The sequence below is a fragment of the Balaenoptera physalus genome, assembly GCF_965194825.1.
Source record: "Balaenoptera physalus genome assembly, chromosome: 1".
Taxonomy (NCBI): Eukaryota; Metazoa; Chordata; class Mammalia; order Artiodactyla; family Balaenopteridae; genus Balaenoptera; species Balaenoptera physalus.
In genome coordinates, this window is record NC_138882.1 from 36,313,473 (window position 1) to 36,334,813 (window position 21,341).

At 41.9% G+C, this 21,341-nt stretch overlaps 1 long non-coding RNA gene across 1 annotated transcript; it reads left to right on the plus strand.

The window, feature by feature from the left end:
* Positions 1–5,289: 5,289 nt before the first annotated feature.
* On the plus strand, positions 5,290–18,164 carry LOC309647666. The gene is made up of 3 exons (XR_014256239.1): positions 5,290–7,780; positions 10,433–12,317; positions 17,235–18,164. It is a non-coding gene; the product is annotated as an uncharacterized lncRNA (long non-coding RNA).
* The last annotated feature ends 3,177 nt before the right edge of the window (positions 18,165–21,341 follow it).

Below are 21,341 nucleotides of genomic sequence, written 5' to 3' on the forward strand. Positions count from 1 at the left end.
CCAAGTTTACATCTTCATTTAAGAGACTAGTCCAGGGACTTCTCTGGTGGTCCAGTGGTTAAGAATCCATCTTGCAATGCAGGGAACACTGGTTTGATCCCTGGTGGGGGAATTAAGATCCAACATGCCGCAGGGCAACTAAGCCCATGCACCACAACTAGAGAGCCTGCACATCGCAACTAAAGAGAAACCCGTGCACCGCAATGAAACAAAGAGCCCCCACACTGCAATGAAAAATAAATAAATAATTAAACAAACAAACAAATAAATAAATGAGTCTAGTCCAGTATGAACTAAAATGTTTTGTCTTGATACCAAATTTGTGGAGCATCTGATTGGTCCAGCTTTGGTAGTGTGTCTAACTCTGAAACAATCAGTTGTGAGCCAGGAACCATCTCTATGGGTTCAGAGCCATTAAGAATGTAAATGTGAGCTGGGCAAAATTCCCAAAAGCTATCTATTGCTGAGGGCCATTAAGACAGTGTAGAAAGTGACTACTGGGTTTGGCAAACATGAGGGTCTTTGGTGTTCTGAGAAAGCTATTTCAGTGAAATGGTGTGTAAGGGTAAGGGAGCAGAGGGTTGAGGTGGCAGGGGGTAGAGGTGGATTGCACAGGAGATGAAATCTATTCCTTGATAAGTTTGGATAAGAAGTGAAAGAGAGGCAGGAGTAGTAGCTAGAGGAAATATGGAGCCAAGAGAAAGATTTATTTTACTTTATTTTTATTTCGAATTAGGATGAATTGAGTATAATTATAGGTCTGAAGTAGAAGCAAATGTGAGGTAGCGGTGGAAGACGCAGGAGAGACTATGACTGATGAAACAAGGTCCTAGAAGAGACAGAATAAAATGAGATCAGAAGCAGAGCTGAAAAGAGATTTTATCAAGAAAGTATTCCTCATCTTTTAAGACCAGAGGCAAATAGGTATAAATAAAAGTATGGAGTTGGAGAATGCTAGGAATATGAGAGTATTGCTGATGGTTTCAATTTTGTTGGTGAAGAATGAGGCAAGGACATCTATGTTACTACAAAGTTGTTATGTCTCCTCTGTTCCTCTGTACCACAGTGTTAGGTTTCTAACTTGATCTCCTTCCCAATATTTTATCTTTCTTTCCTATGTCTGTTTTTTTTTTTTTTATGAGGAGTGATTTCCCCCAGTATTCCTGGCCTCTTTCCAACTCTTATACCTCCCAACTGATGTGCCTAACTGGTGAGTTTGAGAGGAGGAACTGAGCATGGTAGCCTCTTTCTTGGGAGTCAGGCTGGTTCTAGGAGGTATGCACCTTCCCCCAATGCTTCAAGCTTTACAGAGTGAGTCCATACATAGGGACTAGATAAGTCTATCTAATTCTGGTGCTAAATATTAGGAGGCCCATATTTGTTACACACTGAAGCCACATTCCTCATTGTAAAATTTACCAGGTATTAAGTTAATATTTGGTCTCTGCATGTTATCTATTACAGCACAACAAATCATCCCAAACTTAGTAATTTAAAACAATTATTATTTTTTTTCTTTGAGTCAGAAATTCAGAGCACTCGGGTCATTCTTCTGATTCCCATAGCATCAGCTGGTGTTACTTAGCTGAATTTAGCTGGTAGCTAGGCTGGGCTGGAAGGTCTCAGAATGCATCACCCACATATCTGGTGCCTCAGGGATCTTCCAGGTGACAGGCTTCTCTCTGTCTCTGTCTGTCTTTTTCTTTCTCTTTTATCCTTCAGTATTCTAGTCCCACCTCCTTGAGAGCTCAGCAGCTGGCTAGGCCTGGAACTGGCATAATGCCATTTGTGTCACATTCATAGTGGTCAAAGTATGTGACAAGGCCATCCCAGATTCAAGAGAAAGGAATATAGAATCCACTACACTGTGGGGAGAAAAGCATTCCGGGAGAGAAAGAATCGATATCAGCCTTCTTTAGAGACTGTCTACCCCAGTTTCTATCTTACCAGATCTTCTCTATCATTTACTTGGTTATAAACTTAGGCAGAAAAGAGGGATGTCACTATTTGACCCCACAACATTTCCCTAACAACCTGGTAAGCCATTCCTCTTCCAGGATAAGTTCTTACCCCAAAATCCCAAAACAAATGTTTCTATTAGGTTTATTAAATTGCCATCCTTGTAGGTCAAAAATCATTTAATATAACATGTTCATATGATTTAGTGTAACTCATTCTCTAATGTAATCTGCTCTTTTACAGGCTTAATTATTTTCTGCTTTTCACAGTTCTTCCTAACTTTGTTGATTTTTCCTTTCTGACCCTTTATAGAACATGCCATAAACATAATTTGGAAGTCTACTTGATTTACAAGTCCTTCCATCTCTTGTATATTTGACCTGTATAACAAACTCAAACCTTCAACCCAGTTTAAAAAGGGAGACTTTATTGGTTCATGCTCTCAAACTATGGAAAGTCTATGGGTACAACTCGTCCTAGGGATAACTAAGAACATAAACACTCCAGTACTATCAGGTGTCCATCTCTCTGTCCATTCCTTCTCCAAGTTCATCTCCATCTATATTTCTAGTCTTTGATTTTTAACACGTTGACAATATTCTCTCTGGCTGAAGACAGGTTTTTCCCACAAGACCAGTGATGTGGGTTCCAGGCAGCTCTAGAATTACCTCCCTACAGCCTCATGGCCAGAGAAAAGGTGTTCCAGTCCCAGTGAGAAAAATACTAGGAAAGAACTCTGATTAGCAAAGCTTAGGTCATACACCTATCCTTAAAACCAATTGCTTTGACCAGAGACTAACTGGTCTAACCTGAGTCATGTGCACACCCATCTCTGTAGCCGGAGTGCAGAGGGGGAAGATGAAGTCTGTTACCAAAAGAGAGGTAAAGTGTAAACATGACCACTGGAGGAATCATAAGTCAAATAGTCATTCCAATTTTGTCTACTCTTCTCTGTTTATGCTACCTCTTCCTCACACTAGCTGATGGGAAGAATGTCATCTTATCTGAGATTTATTCAACAGGCATCCATTGAGCACTTACTAAGGCCTAAGTAGTATTTCAGGTGTTCTGTATATACTGGTGAACTAGCCAGACTACATCCCTGTTCATTTTAATTTACTGTCTAGTGAAGGGAGACAAATGATGTCCGAGATGCTAGATATCCACTCCCTACTCTACTCTCTGCCTCAGAAGACAGTATGGTCCACATTAACAGGTCCTCTTGCCCTCTGGCTTCTGGTTGTGTTTGGCTAATAGGAATCTGGATGAGATTAGAAGGAGGAGAAGAATAAGGTTTAGGTATGTATTATCCAGGCTCCTTCTCTGCAGAATCTCATCTGTCTGGCTATATCCCTCTGCCCAAAGCTATATCCCTCTCTCCAAAACTCTCTCCTTTGAGATTCTAATAACTGCTCCCTTCCTTCCTCCTTTCAGGCTTAGGGATAATAACAGTTCTGTTACTAGCCCCCTCCCCCCTTCCCCCGGTTCTGTATTATTATCCTTTGTGATTTCTCCACTCTGCTTTCATTTTTGTAAATATGTAACCAAGCAGGACCCTATGAGGCCTTCCCAGAATAGACCCCCACCCGTGTCCTCCATCTGCCTTTTGTCTGTACAAAAACTTTAGTCAAAGAATAAATATAATCAGAGAAGTGAGAAAAATACAGAAAGAAAGGAAAACAGTCAAGCAAGACAAAATAATAATATATATTTTAGCCATTAAACAAAGTCAAAGACATTTAGTTTTTCCTCAAGGACTATAGATAATATTCTGAGCCATGTCCTTTGAACTGTTTTTCAGATATTAAAACACCCACAAGGTGGAAGAAGTTAACTATATGCTGCCCACAAGCACGTGGACCCCAGACTGGTTGGAACCAGAAGGTTTATGATGCTGACTCCCAATTACCTCACCACCAACCAATAAGAAGAATGTCCACAAAATGATCACATCTTGCTCCTTGAACACTATAAGACTCCCCAGTAACCCCTCCAGGGCAGGACACACCGTTTTGAGAGCATTAGCCTGCTGTGGCCCCCTTTGCCTGGCAAAGCATTAAAGCTATTCTTTCTTACTTCACCCGAAACTCTGTCTCCGTGTTTCTATTTGGCACCAGTGAGTAGGTGCCAAGTTTTGGCAACAAAATTGTCCTTTTATTAAACCCCTATCTAATTCCTAAGCCAACTAAAAATTGGCACTTGCCATCTGCCTCTACAAGGATTAAGTCCCTAGCCACTGCAGTCACTGACCTTCAACACACCCTGAAAGGAGTTCAGGGTGGAGATCAAGAATGACTCACTCCATGCTCTGGGAAAAACTGGAAAAACAGGTCTTCAGATAGATATTTTCAGGAGAAGATTGTATGAGCCCAAATTCTTGCATCTTCTCATATCAAGAAAAGCACTAAAATCATTAACGGAGACATCTGCTCCTTCTGACTAGCAGTAACCTTCTCATGACTAGCAGCAAGCCTCTGCCACAATGTGTGCTTGACTGCACGTATATCCCTTCAATAAAATCATGTATAATACTGACCTCTGCACCCCTACCTCTTTGGAGCAGTTCCTCAGAGCTATCTGAGATGCTGTCTCTTGGGCTGTAGTCCTCATTTTGCCCCAAATAAAACCTTACTCACAACTCTCATGTAGTGCATTTTTCTTAGTCAACAACTATCTTATTAAATCTGCACTAATACCATAACTATATGTAGCTACTGAGCATTTGAAATGAAGCTAGTCAAAATTGAGATGTAAGTAAAATACACATCTGATTCCAAAGAGTTAATACTAAAAAGAATATCTGAACGATGTTTTATATTGATTACATGTTGATATAATATTTTTAATACATTGGATTAAGTAAATGTATTATTAAAATTTCACCTTTTACTTTTTAATGTGACTAATAGAAAAAATTTAATTACCTAAGTGAATTTGTGGCTTGCATTATATTTCTATTGGACAGCACTGGGCTAATCAGTAGTTGGCACCAGGAAACTGATTTTCAGATTGAGATTATGGGAAGAAATTTCTCAATTCATTAAGGGAGTAAATTCCTTAATGGAGGAAAATGGAACATGGTAATCCATGGCAAATTATACCATCATGGTTACTCAAGTTATCATCAGTGGTAGTCTTAGATGAAATGAAGTTCAAGTGGAGGACAAGGTTTTAGCATATCAAGGGGCTGTGGCATTTAGATACTATGGAAACAATAACAACTATAAAGATTGTGGTGTCATCTAAGTGTTCAATTACAAATATTTTGGCGATGTAAAAACATTTTAGCGACAGACATCGAGTTGCAAATGAAATGATCAGTGCTTTCTGAAACTAAGGTAAGAACACTGGTGGTAAAGGAGTGGACCCTGAGACCTAGGGTGTTAACACTTTGGCAGATATGGATGAGGTTTGAAACTCCAAATTCTTCTAAATCTCACTTTCCTCTCATATGAGGAAACAAGCTCTCCTCTGCACCTCGCATTGTCTCTGGGCTGTAAGGTCATGTGGTATGAGGCCTGCTCCAGGAGGAAATTGCCTATAAACTTCTATAAATTCTTCATCTCTCTGTATTGGCAAGAGCCCAAAGAGACTATATAAGAGTGGACTCATAGGACCAAAGGAGAAGGAATTTAAGGCTCCATCAGGTTGAACTTATTGGCAAAGGTATACTAACCTGGGATTCAAGATTGAATACTCACTTGAGCATTGGAGAACATGTTAATAGTAGTCTACATTAATAGTCTACTACTAATGGAAGTGTAAATGGAATGCTGGATTTGATTATGAACTTTATTGCTAATGAGATAAAAATACTTGAACTTCCCTGGCGTGCCATAGAGGAAGGAATATGGGAAAGGTTCAGGGATATGGGAATGTTGGACCTATACTTCTTTTTTTTTTTTTTTTGGACCTATACGTCTAAGGAGAGCCCAGGGGACACCCTTCACCAAGATATTAAGAAGTATATTGGTGTAGGGAACACTAGCATCATTGAAAAGCTTTGTGTTAGCTGATTTGTACAAACTAGAGATGACAGTGAAAAGACCCAGTAGAATTGGGTTCTTTGACCTCAATGAGAAAAAGACTCAAATTTTCAGCCCATCTCTAGGAACTCAATAGACGATTACTGAGGGAATTTTATGCACTAACCTATCTATGACTTCATCGTAATCCTCCCCCATTACTTTTCCATTCCTCCTGATTTCATCTAACTTTTCCATCGCAGTTTCCATGATGTCTTCGTGATTGCAATGCTGTAATGCTGGTATGACTTTCAGGACTCAGAAGACTCGTGTCTGGACCATTTTCCACGGAAGAACACTGTGTACTGAAAGTCCCTCCTGGGGCTTCTGAGCAATATCCAGCTACATAGATCATTGGGTCAACTCTTCGTATGAAGAGGCACCGCACAGCTTTCTTCATTGGATAGCTGGAATTCCACAGCTTTCAAACAGCCTCAGGAAGACATACAAGTCCGTCTCATGTGCAGTGCAAGCCTGCCTCATGCATAAACCTGAGCTGCACTGAAAAAAACCCACTGTGCTTAGTATTGATTCTGAGAACTCATACCTGACATCTCTCTACCGCAAGCAGGAACTCAACATTAGATCCAGCCAGAAAAAACTTAAAGTTTTCCCCTAACATTGCCAGGCTCTTGGAAGATCCAAAGTTAGCTAAGGCTAACTAAGGCATTAACTCTGTAATCCAATTCCCCACATGCAAAACTTCCTGCTTACAAAAGTTTAATCGCGGAAGGGCCAAGATTTTAGCTTGTGTCTCTTTTCACTGGTCAGAAACTGCTGGTAGCTATGCTGTGTGTCAACATTAAAATTGGGGCCTGAGGGGAAAAGCAGTATTGGCCCCATTTGAAAACAGGATAGTTGTGGCCTGAAAGCTGCCTGAAAAACACTGTTGTTGCCCATCATCTATTCCCTGCAGGAATGCCCAGTGAAAATGTGAGTTTTCTCTAATGAAACAGAGTGCTTCCAATTCCTTGCTAGGAATTCATCTTACTACCTTTTTTAGCAAAGGGGAAAATAAACGTGACCAGTAGACTCAAAGTAAGGTCCGTTTTGCCAACAACAAAGTTAGTGTGGAGAAGTTTGCAAATTACCTTCGTGAATGTAGTGCTATAACTCTGTTATGGTTTTCAGGACTCAGAGGACGCTCGCGTCTGCACCATTTTCCATTGAAGAACACTGCATAGAAAGTCAGTCCTGCGCTTCTGAGCAACATCCACATATGCCCTTGGCATCAACTCTGTATGAAGACTGAGCGGCAACGCACTGCTTTGTTGGAGAGTTAGATTTCCACAGCTTTCAAACTCCCTCCGGAACAGAGTTCTACATGGTATTATAGGAATGCAAGTCACATAGGTGCATAAACCTGAGCTACACTGAAATAAAAACTGCGATTTCCTTGATCCTGGGAACACATACCTGATGTCTCTCTACCTCAAGCACAAAAGTGACTTTAGAACCAGGTTGAAAAAATTAAGTTTTCCCCTAAATATTGCTATGTCATTAGAATATGCGATCACACCTAAGCCTAACTAGGGTATTAACAGAGTTATGCAATTCACCACACGCAGAAATCCCTGGGTAGAAAAGTTTACTCACAGAAGGGTGTCACTTTTTCATTGTCAGGAAATGGAGGTACATATATTGCAAGTAAAGGTCGTGAGGTTTCACAACACAGTTGGGAAAACAGACCTAGAATGGATATTGGGAACTAATACCTGAAGTCTTGCTACCTCAAGCACACCTCGACATTAGATCCAGCTTGGAGAAATGTGCAGTAGTCCTCTGAAGATTGCTAGGCCTAGGCATAGAGGGAACTTTCCTCAACATAATAAAGGCCATATATGACAAACCCACAGCCAACATTGTCCTCAATGGTGAAAAACTGAAACCATTTCCACTAAGATCAGGAACAAGACAAGGTTGCCCACTCTCACCACTATTATTCAACATAGTTTTGGAAGTGTTAGCCACAGCAATCGGAGAAGACAAAGAAATAAAAGGAATCCAAATCGGAAAAGAAGTAAAGCTGTCACTGTTTGCAGATGACATGATACTATACATAGAGAATCCTAAAGATGCTACCAGAAAACTCCTAGAGCTAATCAATGAATTTGGTAAAGTAGCAGGATACAAAATTAATGCACAGAAATCTCTTGCATTTCTATACACCAATGACGAAAAATCTGAAAGTGAAATTAAGAAAACACTCCCATTTACCATTGCAACAAAAAGAATAAAATATCTAGGAATAAACCTACCTAAGGAGACAAAAGACCTGTATGCAGAAAATTATAAGACACTGATGAAAGGAATTAAAGATGATACAAATAGATGGGGAGATATACCATGTTCTTGGATTGGAAGAATCAACATTGTGAAAATGACTCTACTACCCAAAGCAATCTACAGATTCAATGCAATCCCTATCAAACTACCACTGGCATTTTTCACAGAACTAGAACAAAAAATTTCACAATTTGTATGGAAACACAAAAGACCCCGAATAGCCAAAGCAATCTTGAGAACGAAAAATGGAGCTGGGGGATTCAGGCTCCCTGACTTCAGACTATATTACAAAGCTACAGTAATCAAGACAATTTGGTACTGGCACAAAAACAGAAATATAGATCAATGGAACCGGATAGAAAGCCCAGAGATAAACCCACGCACATATGGTCACCTTATCTTTGATAAAGGAGGCAAGCATATACAGTGGAGAAAAGACAGCCTCTTCAATAAGTGGTGCTGGGAAAATTGGACAGATACATGTAAAAGTATGAAATTAGAACACTCCCTGACACCATGCACAAAAATAAACTCAAAATGGATTAAAGACCTAAGTGTAAGGCAAGACACTATCAAACTCAGAGGAAAACATAGGAAAAACACTCTATGACATACATCACAGCAAGATTCTTTTTGACCCAGTTCCTAGAGAAATGGAAATAAGAACACAAATAAACAAATGGGACCTAATGAAACTTACAAGCTTTTTCACAGCAAAGGAAACCATAAACAAGACCAAAAGACAACCATCAGAATGGGAGAAAATATTTGCAAATAAAGCAACAGACAAAGGATTAATCTCCAAGATTTACAAGCAGCTCATGAAGCTCAATAACAAAAAAACGAACAACCCAATCCAAAAATGGGCAGAAGACCTAAATAGACATTTCTCCAAAGAAGATATACAGATTGCCAACAGACACATGAAAGAATGCTCAACATCATTAATCATTAGAGAAATGCAAATCAAAACTACAATGAGATATCATCTCACACCGGTCAGAATGGCCATCATCAAAAAATCTAGAAACAATAAATGCTGGAGAGGGTGTGGAGGAAAGGGAACACTCTTGCACTGTTGGTGGGAATGTAAATTGATACAGCCACTATGGAGAACAGTATGGAGGTTCCTTAAAAAACTACAAATAGAACTGCCATACGACCCAGCAATCCCACTACTGGGCATATACCCTGAGAAAACCATAGTTCAAAAAGAGTCATGTACCAAAATGTTCATTGCAGCTCTATTTACAATAGCCAGGACATGGAAGCAACCTAAATGTCCATCGACAGATGAATGGATAAAGAAGATGTGGCACATATATACAATGGAATATTACTCAGCCATAAAAAGAAATGAAATGGAGGTATTTGTAATGAGGTGGATGGAGTTAGAGTCTGTCATACAGAGTGAAGTAAGTCAGAAAGAGAAAAACAAATACAGTATGCTAACACATATATATGGAATCTAAGGAGAAAAAAATTTTTTTTAAAAGGCCATGAAGAACCTAGTGGCAAGACGGGAATAAAGACACAGACCTACTAGAGAATGGACTTGAGGATATGGGGAGGGGGAGGGGTGAGACGTGACAGGGTGAGAGAGTGTCATGGACATATATACACTACCAAAAGTAAAATAGATAGCTAGTGGGAAGCAGCCGCATAGCACAGGGAGATCGGCTTGGTGCTTTGTGACCACCTAGAGGGGTGGGATGGGGAGGGTGGGAGGGAGGGAGATGCAAGAGGGAAGAGATATGGGAACATATTGTGTATGTATAACTGATTCACTTTGTTATAAAGCAGAAGGTAACACACCATTGTAAGGCAATTATACTTCAATAAAGATGTTAAAAAAAAAAAGTGTTGCCAAGGAAGAATTTGCAGGAGTTGAAGACTGGTTGTATACACCTATGATACCGATTATCAAGTTGTAGCATTAGAGCAAAGTACCTTGAATGATGTTTTAATTTCATAATCATCTGTTTACTTCTCTGACCCATTTAGTTGGATGAGCACTAACTAAACAGCAGCACGTATGTTCACCACTGTACTCTCAGAACTCGGTGTATACACGTTCCCTGATGGAATGTAAAAATAAATCAATGAAAAATTAAATAAAAAAGAAGGGTAACTAATAAGAAAAAAAAAAAAAAGATTGCTAGGCCTTTGCAAGATCCACACAGATCTAGGTGAAACTAAGGCATTCACTGACTGACGCAACTCCCAAACGGAGGAACCGCTGCTTGCCAAAAACCTTTCATGGAAGGGCCCAGTGTGTGGCATGTGTCACTTCTGGTTGCTCAGGAACTTAAGGTACATGAGCTGTGTGTCAACCATGAAAATGGGTCGGACGGGAAAAGCAAAATTTGCCCCATTGCAAAAACACGGAGAGTTGAGTCCTCAGAGCTGCCTGCAAAAAAAGTCCTGTTGCCCATCTTCTATTCATCGCAGGAGTAAACTGGAATGCAAAATGAGGCAGAATGAGTTTTCTGAAAAGAACCAGGGTGTGAGCAGTTCCTTGCTAGAAGCTCATCCCACAGCCTTCTTGGCTAGTTGTTATGAAACTTCCCCAAATGCTGCAGAGGAAGTTTCGCATTTGCCTTGAACAGTGTTGGAGTGCAGGTGTTTCCCAGAAGCCTTAGTGAATGTACTGCTTTAACGCTGGTATGCCTCTCAGGATGGCGAGGTCTCTCATGGCTGGACCCAGGTCAAGAAATAACACGGTGTACCCAAAGTGTCAGCTGTGGTTTCTGAGCAACCTCCAGCTGCATGGGTCGTTGGGGTCAAATCGATGCATGCAGAAGGCAGGGCAACAAGGGGCTTCCTCTGGCGGAGAGCTAGATTTCCACCACTTGGAAAGAGCCTCAGGAACATGGTGGTGGACAGGGTCAGGCGCAATGCATGTCAGACTCCCGGCGGAGATATGAGCTGCACTGAAACATACACGGCGCTTAGCATTGATTCCAGGAACTCAAATCTGACGTCTCTTGACCTCACACGGAAACGTGACTTTATATCCCTCCGCCGAAATGAATGACACCGTTTCTGTACCATTGCTAAGCCTCTAAGAGATTCAACGTCACTGAGGCCAGACTGAGGCAGTGTCTCGGCTATGCACGTCACTCATGCAGAACCTCTACTTAAAAATTATCCTATGGAAGCACCTAGTGTGTTGCATGGGTCTCTTTTTGCTCGGCAGAATGTGCTAGTACACAGGCTGGGGGTCCACGTTGAAATAGAGCCTGATGGGAAAAGCATTATTTGCCCCTTTGGGAGGCAGGATGCTTGGGGCCAGAAAATTGACTGAAAGGCACGGTGGTCATCCGTCTTCTACACCCTGAAGCAGTGCCCAGAGAGGAAAAGAGTGTTTTCTAAAAGAAACAGGGTGCTTGCAATTCCTTGCTAAGAGCTCATCCAGCAGATTACTTTAGCTAAGGAACATGTCAGCTTAGCACCAGACTCAAAGAAAGGTGCAGTGTTTCCATCAGCATAGTTGGCAGTCAGCAGTTTCCCGAGCTTCGAAACTGAAGTGCTGTAATGCTGGTGTGCCTTTCATGACTCTGAGGATGATCCGGGGTACAAAATTTTACAAGGAAAGTCACTCTTTACCAAAAGTGTCATGTATGCCTTCTGAGCAACCTCCAGCCTCATTGGTCTTTGGTAGCTATTATTGGGTATGCGGAAGGCCAGGCATCAAAGTGTTTCCTCCTTTGGAATGTAGATTTCCAGAGTTTAGAAGAAGCCACAAGAAAACGTTCCTACTCGGTATTCGGTGCACTGCAAGTCGGCCTCAGTTTGTAAACGTGAGCTGCACTGGAAAAAACACCGTGCTTGCACGGGTTCTTGGAATTCATACCTGATGTCTAGCTCCCTCAAGCAGCACCTGTACTTCAGACACAGCTGGAGAAATCTGCAGTCATCCTCTAAAGATTGGTAGGCCTTTGCAAAGTCCAGCGTGAACAGGGCAAAACTATGGCGTTCACTGGCTCACGCAATTCATCACAGTAGGAAAGCCTGCTTGCCAAAATGCGTTCAAAAAAGGGCCCAGTTTGCACTTTAGACCTAGGGACACATACAGACTGAAAGTGAGGGGATGGAAAAAGATATTCCATGCAAATGGAAATCAAAAGAAAGCTGGAGTAGCTATACTCATATCAGATAAAATAGACTTTAAAATAAAGAATGTTACAAGAGACAAGGAAGGACACTACATAATGATCCAGGGATCAATCCAAGAAGAAGATATAACAATTATAAATATATATGCACCCAACATAAGAGCACCTCAATACATAAGGCAACTGCTAACAGCTATAAAAGAGGAAATCGACAGTAACACAATAATAGTGGGGGACTTTAACACTTCACTTACACCAATGGACAGATCATCCAAAATGAAAATAAATAAGGAAACAGAAGCTTTAAATGACACAATAGACCAGATAGATTTAATTGATATATATAGGACATTCCATCCAAAAACAGCAGATTACACGTTCTTCTCAAGTGCACACGGAACATTCTCCAGGATAGATCACATCTTGGGTCACAAATCAAGCCTCAGTAAAGTTAAGAAAATTGAAATCATACCAAGCATCTTTTCTGACCACAATGCTATGAGATTAGAAATGAATTACAGGGAAAAAAACGTAAAAAAGACAAACACTTGGAGGCTAAACAATACGTTACTAAATAACCAAGAGATCACTGAAGAAATCAAAGAGGAAATAAAAAAATACCTAGAGACAAATGACAATGAAAACACGACGACCCAAAACCTATGGGATGCAGCAAAAGCGGTTCTAAGAGGGAAGTTTATAGCTATACAAGCCTACCTAAAGAAACAAGAAAAATCTCAAGTAAACAATCTAACCTTACACCTAAAGAAACTAGAGAAAGAAGAACAAACAAAACCCAAAGTTAGCAGAAGGAAAGAAATCATAAAGATCAGAGCAGAAATAAATGAAATAGAAACAAAGAAAACAATAGCAAAGATCAATAAAACTAAAAGCTGGTTCTTTGAGAAGATAAACAAAATTGATAAGCCATTAGCCAGACTCATCAAGAAAAAGAGGGAGAGGACTCAAATCAATAAAATCAGAAATGAAAAAGGAGAAGTTACAACAGACACTGCAGAAATACAAAGCATCCTAAGAGACTACTACAAGCAACTCTATGCCAATAAAATGGACAACCTGGAAGAAATGGACAAATTCTTAGAAAGGTATAACCTTCCAAGACTGAATCAGGAAGAAACAGAAAATATGAACAGAACAATCACAAGTAATGAAATTGAAACTGTGATTAAAAATCTTCCAACAAACAAAAGTCCAGGACCAGATGGCTTCACAGGTGAATTCTATCAAACATTTAGAGAAGAGCTAACACCCATCCTTCTCAAACTCTTCCAAAAAATTGCAGAGGAAGGAACACTCCCAAACTCATTCTATGAGGCTACCATCACCCTGATACAAAAACCAGACAAAGATACTACAAAAAAAGAATATTACAGACCAATATCACTGATGAATATAGATGCAAAAATCCTCAACAAAATACTAGCAAACAGAATCCAACAACACATTAAAAGGATCATACACCACGATCAAGTGGGATTTATCCCAGGGATGCAAGGATTCTTCAATATACGCAAATTAATCAGTGTGATACACCATATTAACAAATTGAAGAAGAAAAACCATATGATCATCTCAATACATGCAGAAAAAGCTTTTGACAAAATTCAACACCCATTTCTGATAAAAACTCTCCAGAAAGTGGGCATAGAGGGAACCTACCTCAACATAATAAAGGCCATATATGACAAACCCACAGCAAACATCATTCTCAATGGTGAAAAACTGAAAGCATTTCCTCTAAGATCAGGAACGAGACAAGGATGTCCACTCTCACCACTATTATTCAACATAGTTCTGGAAGTCCTAGCCACGGCAATCAGAGAAGAAAAAGAAATAAAAGGAATACAAATTGGAAAAGAAGAAGTAAAACTGTCACTGTTTGCGGATGACATGATACTATACATAGAGAATCCTAAAACTGCCACCAGAAAACTGCTAGAGCTAATTAATGAATATGGTAAAGTTGCAGGATACAAAATTAATGCACAGAAATCTCCTGCATTCCTATACACTAATGATGAAAAATCTGAAAGAGAAATTATGGAAACACTCCCATTTACCATTGCAACAAAAAGAATAAAATACCTAGGAATAAACTTACCTAGGGAGACAAAAGACCTGTATGCAGAAAACTATAAGACACTGATGAAAGAAATTAAAGATGATACCAACAGATGGAGAGATATACCATGTTCTTGGATTGGAAGAATCAACATTGTGAAAATGAGTATACTACCCAAAGCAATCTACAGATTCAATGCAATCCCTATCAAATTACCAATGGCATTTTTTACAGAGCTAGAACAAATCATCTTAAAATTTGTATGGAGACACAAAAGACCCCAAATAGCCAAAGCAGTCTTGAGGCAAAAAAATGGAGCTGGAGGAATCAGACTCCCTGACTTCAGACTATACTACAAAGCTACAGTAATCAAGACAATATGGTACTGGCACAAAAACAGAAACATAGATCAATGGAACAAGATAGAAAGCCCAGAGATTAACCCACGCACCTATGGTCAACTAATCTCTGACAAAGGAGGCAAAGATATACAATGGAGAAAAGACAGTCTCTTCAATAAGTGGTGCTGGGAAAACTGGACAGCTACATGTAAAAGAATGAAATTAGAACACTCCCTAACCCCATACACAAAAATAAACTCAAAATGGATTAGAGACCTAAATATAAGACTGGACACTATAAAACTCTTAGAAAAAAAATTAGGAAGAACACTCTTTGACATAAATCACAGCAAGATCTTTTTGGATCTACCTCCTAGAGTAATGGGAATAAAAACAAAAATAAACAAATGGGACCTAATGAAACTTCAATGCTTTTGCACAGCAAAGGAAACCATAAACAAGACAAAAAGACAAGCCTCAGAATGGGAGAAAATATTTGCAAACGAATCAACGGACAAAGGATTAATCTCCAAAATATATAAACAGCTCATTCAGCTCAATATCAAAGAAACAAACACCCCAATCCAAAAATGGGCAGAAGACCTAAATAGACATTTCTCCAAAAAAGACATACAGATGGCCACGAAGCACATGAAAAGATGCTCAACATCACTAATTATTAGAGAAATGCAAATCAAAACTACAATGAGGTATCACCTCACACCAGTTAGAATGGGCATCATCAGAAAATCTACAAACAACAAATGCTGGAGAGGGTGTGGAGAAAAGGGAACCCTCTTGCACTCTTGGTGGGAATGTAAATTGATACAGCCACTATGGAGAACAATATGGAGGTTCCTTAAAAAACTAAAAATAGAATTACCATATGACCCAGCAATCCCACTACTGGGCATATACCCAGAGAAAACCATAATTCAAAAAGACACATGCACCCGAATGTTCATTGCAGCACTATTTACAATAGCCAGGTCATGGAAGCAACCTAAATGCCCATCAACAGACGAATGGATAAAGAAGTTGTGGCACATATATACAATGGAATATTACTCAGCCATAAAAAGGAACGAAATTGAGTCATTTGTTGAGACGTGGATGGATCTAGAGACTGTCATACAGAGTGAAGTAAGTCAGAAAGAGAAAAACAAATATCATATATTAATGCATGTATGTGGAACCTAGAAAAATGGTACAGATGAGCCAGTTAGCAGGGCAGAAGTTGAGACACAGATGTAGAGAATGGACATATGGACACCAAGGGGGGAAAACTGCGGTGAGGTGGGGATGGTGGTGTGCTGAATTGGACGATTGAGATTGACATGTATACACTGGTGTGTATTAAATTAATGCCTAATAAGAACCTGCAGTATAAAAAAACAAACAAAACAACTAATACTAAACTTTCATTGGGTTATTTGTATAGAAATATGTTAATATAAATGTTTCAGGCATTACATGAAATTTCTAAAAATCTTATATTTGTATTTGTATGGAAATATGTATGGAAATATGTTAATATAAATGTTTCAGACATTACATGAAATTTCTAAAAATCTTATATTTGTATTTGTATGGAAATATGTATTGAAATATGTTAATATAAATGTTTCAGACATTACATGAAATTTCTAAAAATCTTATATTTTTATTTGTATGGAAATATGTTAATATAAATGATTCAGACATTACATGAAATTTCTAAAAATCATATATCTTCTGGTATAATGTTATAAGTAATAATCCTAGTTATTACTTTAAAATGTATATCTCAGAAATAACTAATTTTCTTGTCAACTGCATTATTATGAACTTTCATCAAATCTTTTACCGTGGTCATTTTTAAGTCTTTTGTCATTTACAGACAGTTCTGGGTGTACTCTGATGATTTTGCAAACATGTTCCTATAAAAGGGTTTCATCTTTAAGAAATTCATGGAAAAGACTCTGACAAGTACAGGTTTCTGGTAACTGACTGTACTGCTGAACTGAATGAATAAGCATTTTCAGAACTCTGATGAAAAACTGATGAACTCATAAAAGTGCTAACAAAAGATCAAGATGAAAAAAAACAATTAATTACATGGGACTGAGTGAACTGATGAGGATGAGTATAATTTTTGTGACTTTCTGTCTGAATTAAAAAAAAAAATCCCACAAGGACTCAGAGGCAAAGAATATAGAAATCAATTTTCACTGAAAAGAAAAGGAGCTGTTACAGTGGAGGATTACTGGACTGAATGTCAATATTATGACATAGTATGAGTGTGTTTCATGTTTGGTAATTGCAATCATTGTTGCTTTTGTTGTGGTCAACCATGTACAATGCTTGGTGTCAGTCTATTTATCTCTTGTAAAAATAAAATACAGTGTGTGTGTGTGTGTGTGAAAAAAAAAAAAGGGCCCAGTTTGTGGCATGTGTCTCTTTTGGCTGCTCAGAAACTTCAGGTACATGAGCTGTGTGTCAAAGGTGAAAATGGGGCCGGACATAAAAAGCAGAATTTGTTCCAAGGGCAACCCGCAGCGCAGCGTCCTCAGAGCTGATTGAGGAACAGTCCTGTTGCCCTTCTATTCAACCCTGGATTACCCTGAGAGGCAACCTGAGGCAGAGTGTATTTTCTTCAATGAACTGGAGTGCGTGCAGTTCCTTGCTAGGTTCTCATCCCAAAGCCTTCTTGGCCAGTGGTAAGGAATCCTGCCCGCGTGGTTCAAGGAACGTCCGTGTTTTCGATGATGAGTGCTTAATGAAAAGCCCGGCGGTCACCAACCTTCTCAACCCTGCGGGAATACCCGGGGAGGAACGGAGACTTTGCCCAAGGAAACAGCATGCTGGCAATTGCTTGCAAGGTGTACATCCAGCAGAGGAGGTTATCTAGGGCGTAAGTCAGCCGAGCGCCAGACTCAAGGTAAGGGGCAGTGTTTCTCTCCACCGGCACAGTCGCAGTCAGCAGTTTCAAAGAGGCCTTCCCGACTGAACTGCGGTAAATGCTGGTGTGCCTTTCAAGACTCTGAAAGGATGAGGATGCGAGCGTCTGCACCGTATTCTGAGGAAGGTCACTGTGGAGCAGAAGTGGCATCTGTGCCTGCTGAGCAACACCCAGCCACAAGGGTGTTTGGACTCTACTGTTTTGTATGCAGGAGGCTGGGCAACAACGTTTTTCCTCCATTGGAGAGCTCGATTTGGAGACCTTAGAGGATGCCTGAAGAGTACGTTTATAACGGGACTTCTGGCCAATGCAAGGGGGCCTCCTTTTGTAACCCTGAGCTGCTTTTGGAAAAACACCGGGCTTACACGAGTTCTCAGAATTCATACTTGACCTCTTACTCCCTGAAGCAGCACCTGGACTTCACCTCTCGTGGGAGAAATAGGCAGTCGTCCTCCGAAGACTGCTAGGCCTTTGCAAGATGTACTATGACATAGGCGAAACGAAGGCATTCACTGGCTAGCGCAATTCACTTCAGGAGGAACACTGCCTTTCCAAAGTGCTATCAGCGAAGGGGTACAGTATGTGACATGGGTCTCCTTTGGCTGCCCGGGAACGTCAGCTACATGAGCTGTGTGGCAACTGTGAAAAGGGGGCTGGACGAGAAAAGCGAAATCTGTCCTGTTGGCAAGCCGGAGAGCTGCGTGCTCAGAGCTGCCTGAAAAGAAGTCCCGCTGCCCGTCTTGTACTCACCGTAGGAGTTCCCTGGGAGGCAAAGTCAGGAAGAGTGAGTTTTCTCGAAAGAACAAGGGGGTGTGTGCAGTTCCTCACTAGGAGCTCATCCCAAAGCCTTCTTGGCTAGTGGTTAGGAAACCTGCCACCATGCGGCCAAAGGAAGGACCCCGTGTGCCATGAAAAGTGTGGCAGTGCAGATCTTTCTGAGAAAGCTTAGTGAAGTTACTGCTTTAACACTGGTAGGCCTCTCAAGACTGCAGGCTCTCACGCCTGGACCCAGGTCAAGGAAGAACACGTTGTAGCCAAAGTGTCAACTGCGGCTTCTGAGTAACCTGCAGCCACATGGCTGGTTGGCCTCCACTCTGTGAATGCAGAGGGCAGGGGACACACGGCTTGCTCCAGCGGAGAGCCAGACCTCCAACTCTGGAAAGCAGTCTTGGTACAGAGTGGGGGACGGTGTCACGTGCAATGCCTGTCAGACTCCCGGCTTAGATATTAGCTGCACTGAATCATACCCGGCGAGTAACATGGATTCTACGAACTCAAAGCTGACGACCCTTCACCTCCAGAAGAAATGTGAGTTTACAACCAGCCTGAAATGATGGACACCTTTCCCGAAGCACTGCTGGGAGATGGAAAGTTCCGTAGCGACAACGGCTGACTGAAGCGCTGTCTCGGCTAGGCATGTCACCTTGTGCAGAACCTCTGCTTACAAAAGGCTCCCCACAGGAGCGCCTGCTGTGTCACATGGCTCTCTTGTAGCTGAGCAGAAGGTGCTGCTCCACAGGCTGGGTTTGCACGTAGAAACTGGATCCTGAGGGCTCAAGCATTATTGGCCCCTCTGGAACAGGACGCTTGGGGCCAGAAAACTGAAGGAAATGCACGGGGACGGGGGTGGACGGTCGCCCATCTTGGGCAACCTGCAGCCATTCCTCGGGAGGAAGAGTGAGTTCTCTCGAAAGAAACAGTGTGCCTGCCACTCCTTGCCAGGAGGTCATGCAGCAGACTACTTCAGCTATAGGCGAATGTCGGCTGAGCGGCCTACTCAACGTAAGGGGCAGTGTTTCCATCAGCAAACTTGGCGGTCACAAGTAGACCCGAGGCTTTCACCACTGAAGTGCTGTAATGCTGGTGTGCCTTTTACATAGCTGAGGACGCTCGCGACTGCACCATTTTCCGAGGAAAATCACTGTGTACCGAAAGTGTCATCTGTGCCTTCTGAGCAACCTCATGCCTCATGATGGTCTTTGGGCTCTACTGTTGGTATGCCGAAGGCCAGGCAGCAATGTGTTTCCTCCGTCGGAGAGCCAGATATCCACAGCTTAGAAGAATCCTCAGGAAGAGTTTTCTCCCTGGTCTGCTGTGCAATGCAAGGGGACCCCGGTTGGTACAACCTGAGCTGCACCGGAACAAACACCGCCACGGCAAGGGTGCTCAGAATTCATAGCTGACGTCTTCCCCTCGCAAGCAGCACGTCGACTTCAGATCCAGCTGGAGACTTGTGCTCTCAGCCTTTGAAGACTGTTAGGCCTTTGCAAGATCCACGGTGAGGTAGGCGACACTAAGGCGTTCACTGGCTCACGCCATTCACCTCAGGAGGACTCCTGCTTGCCAAAGTGTTGTCATGGAAGGGCCCTTGTGTGTGGCATGTGTCTATGTGGCCTGCCTGTGAACTTCAGGTACATGAGCTAGGTGTCAACCGTGAAAGTGGAGGGGGACGGGAATGGCACAATTTACCCCAGTGACAAACCGGAGAGCTGCGTCCTCAGAGCTGCCTGAGAAACAGTTCTGTTGCCCGTCTTCTATTCACCCCTGGATTACCCTGAGAGGCAACCTGAGGCAGAGTGAATTTTCTTCAACGAACCGGAGTGCGTGCAGTTCCTTGCTAGGTTCTCATCCCAAAGCCTTCTTGGCCAGTGGGAAGGAAACCTGCCCGCGTGGTGCAAGGAACGTCCGTGTTTTCGATGATGAGTGCTTAATGAAAAGCCCGGCGGTCGCCAACCTTCCCAACCCTGCGGGAATACCCGGGGAGGAACGGAGACTTTGCCCCAGGGAACAGCATGCTGGCAATTGCTTGCAAGGTGTACATCCAGCAGAGGAGGTTATCTAGGGCGTAAGTCAGCCGAGCGCCAGACTCAAGGTAAGGGGCAGTGTTTCTCTCCACCGGCACAGTCGCAGTCAGCAGTTTCAAAGAGGCCTTCCCGACTGAACTGCTGTAAATGCTGGTGTGCCTTTCAAGACTCTGAAAGGATGAGGATGCGAGCGTCTGCACCGTATGCCAAGGAAGGTCACTGTGGAGCAGAAGTGGCATCTGTGCCTGCTGAGCAACACCCAGCCACAAGGGTGTTTGGACTCTACTGTTTTGTATGCAGGAGGCTGGGCAACAACGTGTTTGCTCCATTGGAGAGCTCGATTTGGAGAGCTTAGAGGATGCCTGAAGAACACGTTTATAACGGGGCTTCTGGCCAATGCAAGGGGGCCTACTTTTGTAACCCTGAGCTGCTTTTGGAAAAACACCGGGCTTACACGAGTTCTCGGAATTCATACTAGACCTCTTGCTCCCTGAAGCAGCACCTGGACTTCACCTCTCGAGGGAGAAATAGGCAGTCGTCCTCCGGAGACTGCTACTCCTTTGCAAAATGTACCATGACCTAGGCGAAACGAAGGCATTCACTGGCTCGCGCAATTCACTTCAGGAGGAACACTGCCTTTCCAAAGTGCTTTCAGCGAAGGGGTACAGTATGTGACATGGGTCTCCTTCGGCTGCCCGGGAACGTCAGCTACATGAGCTGTGTGGCAACTGTGAAAAGGGGGCTGGACGAGCAAAGCGAAATCTGTCCTGTTGGCAAGCCGGAG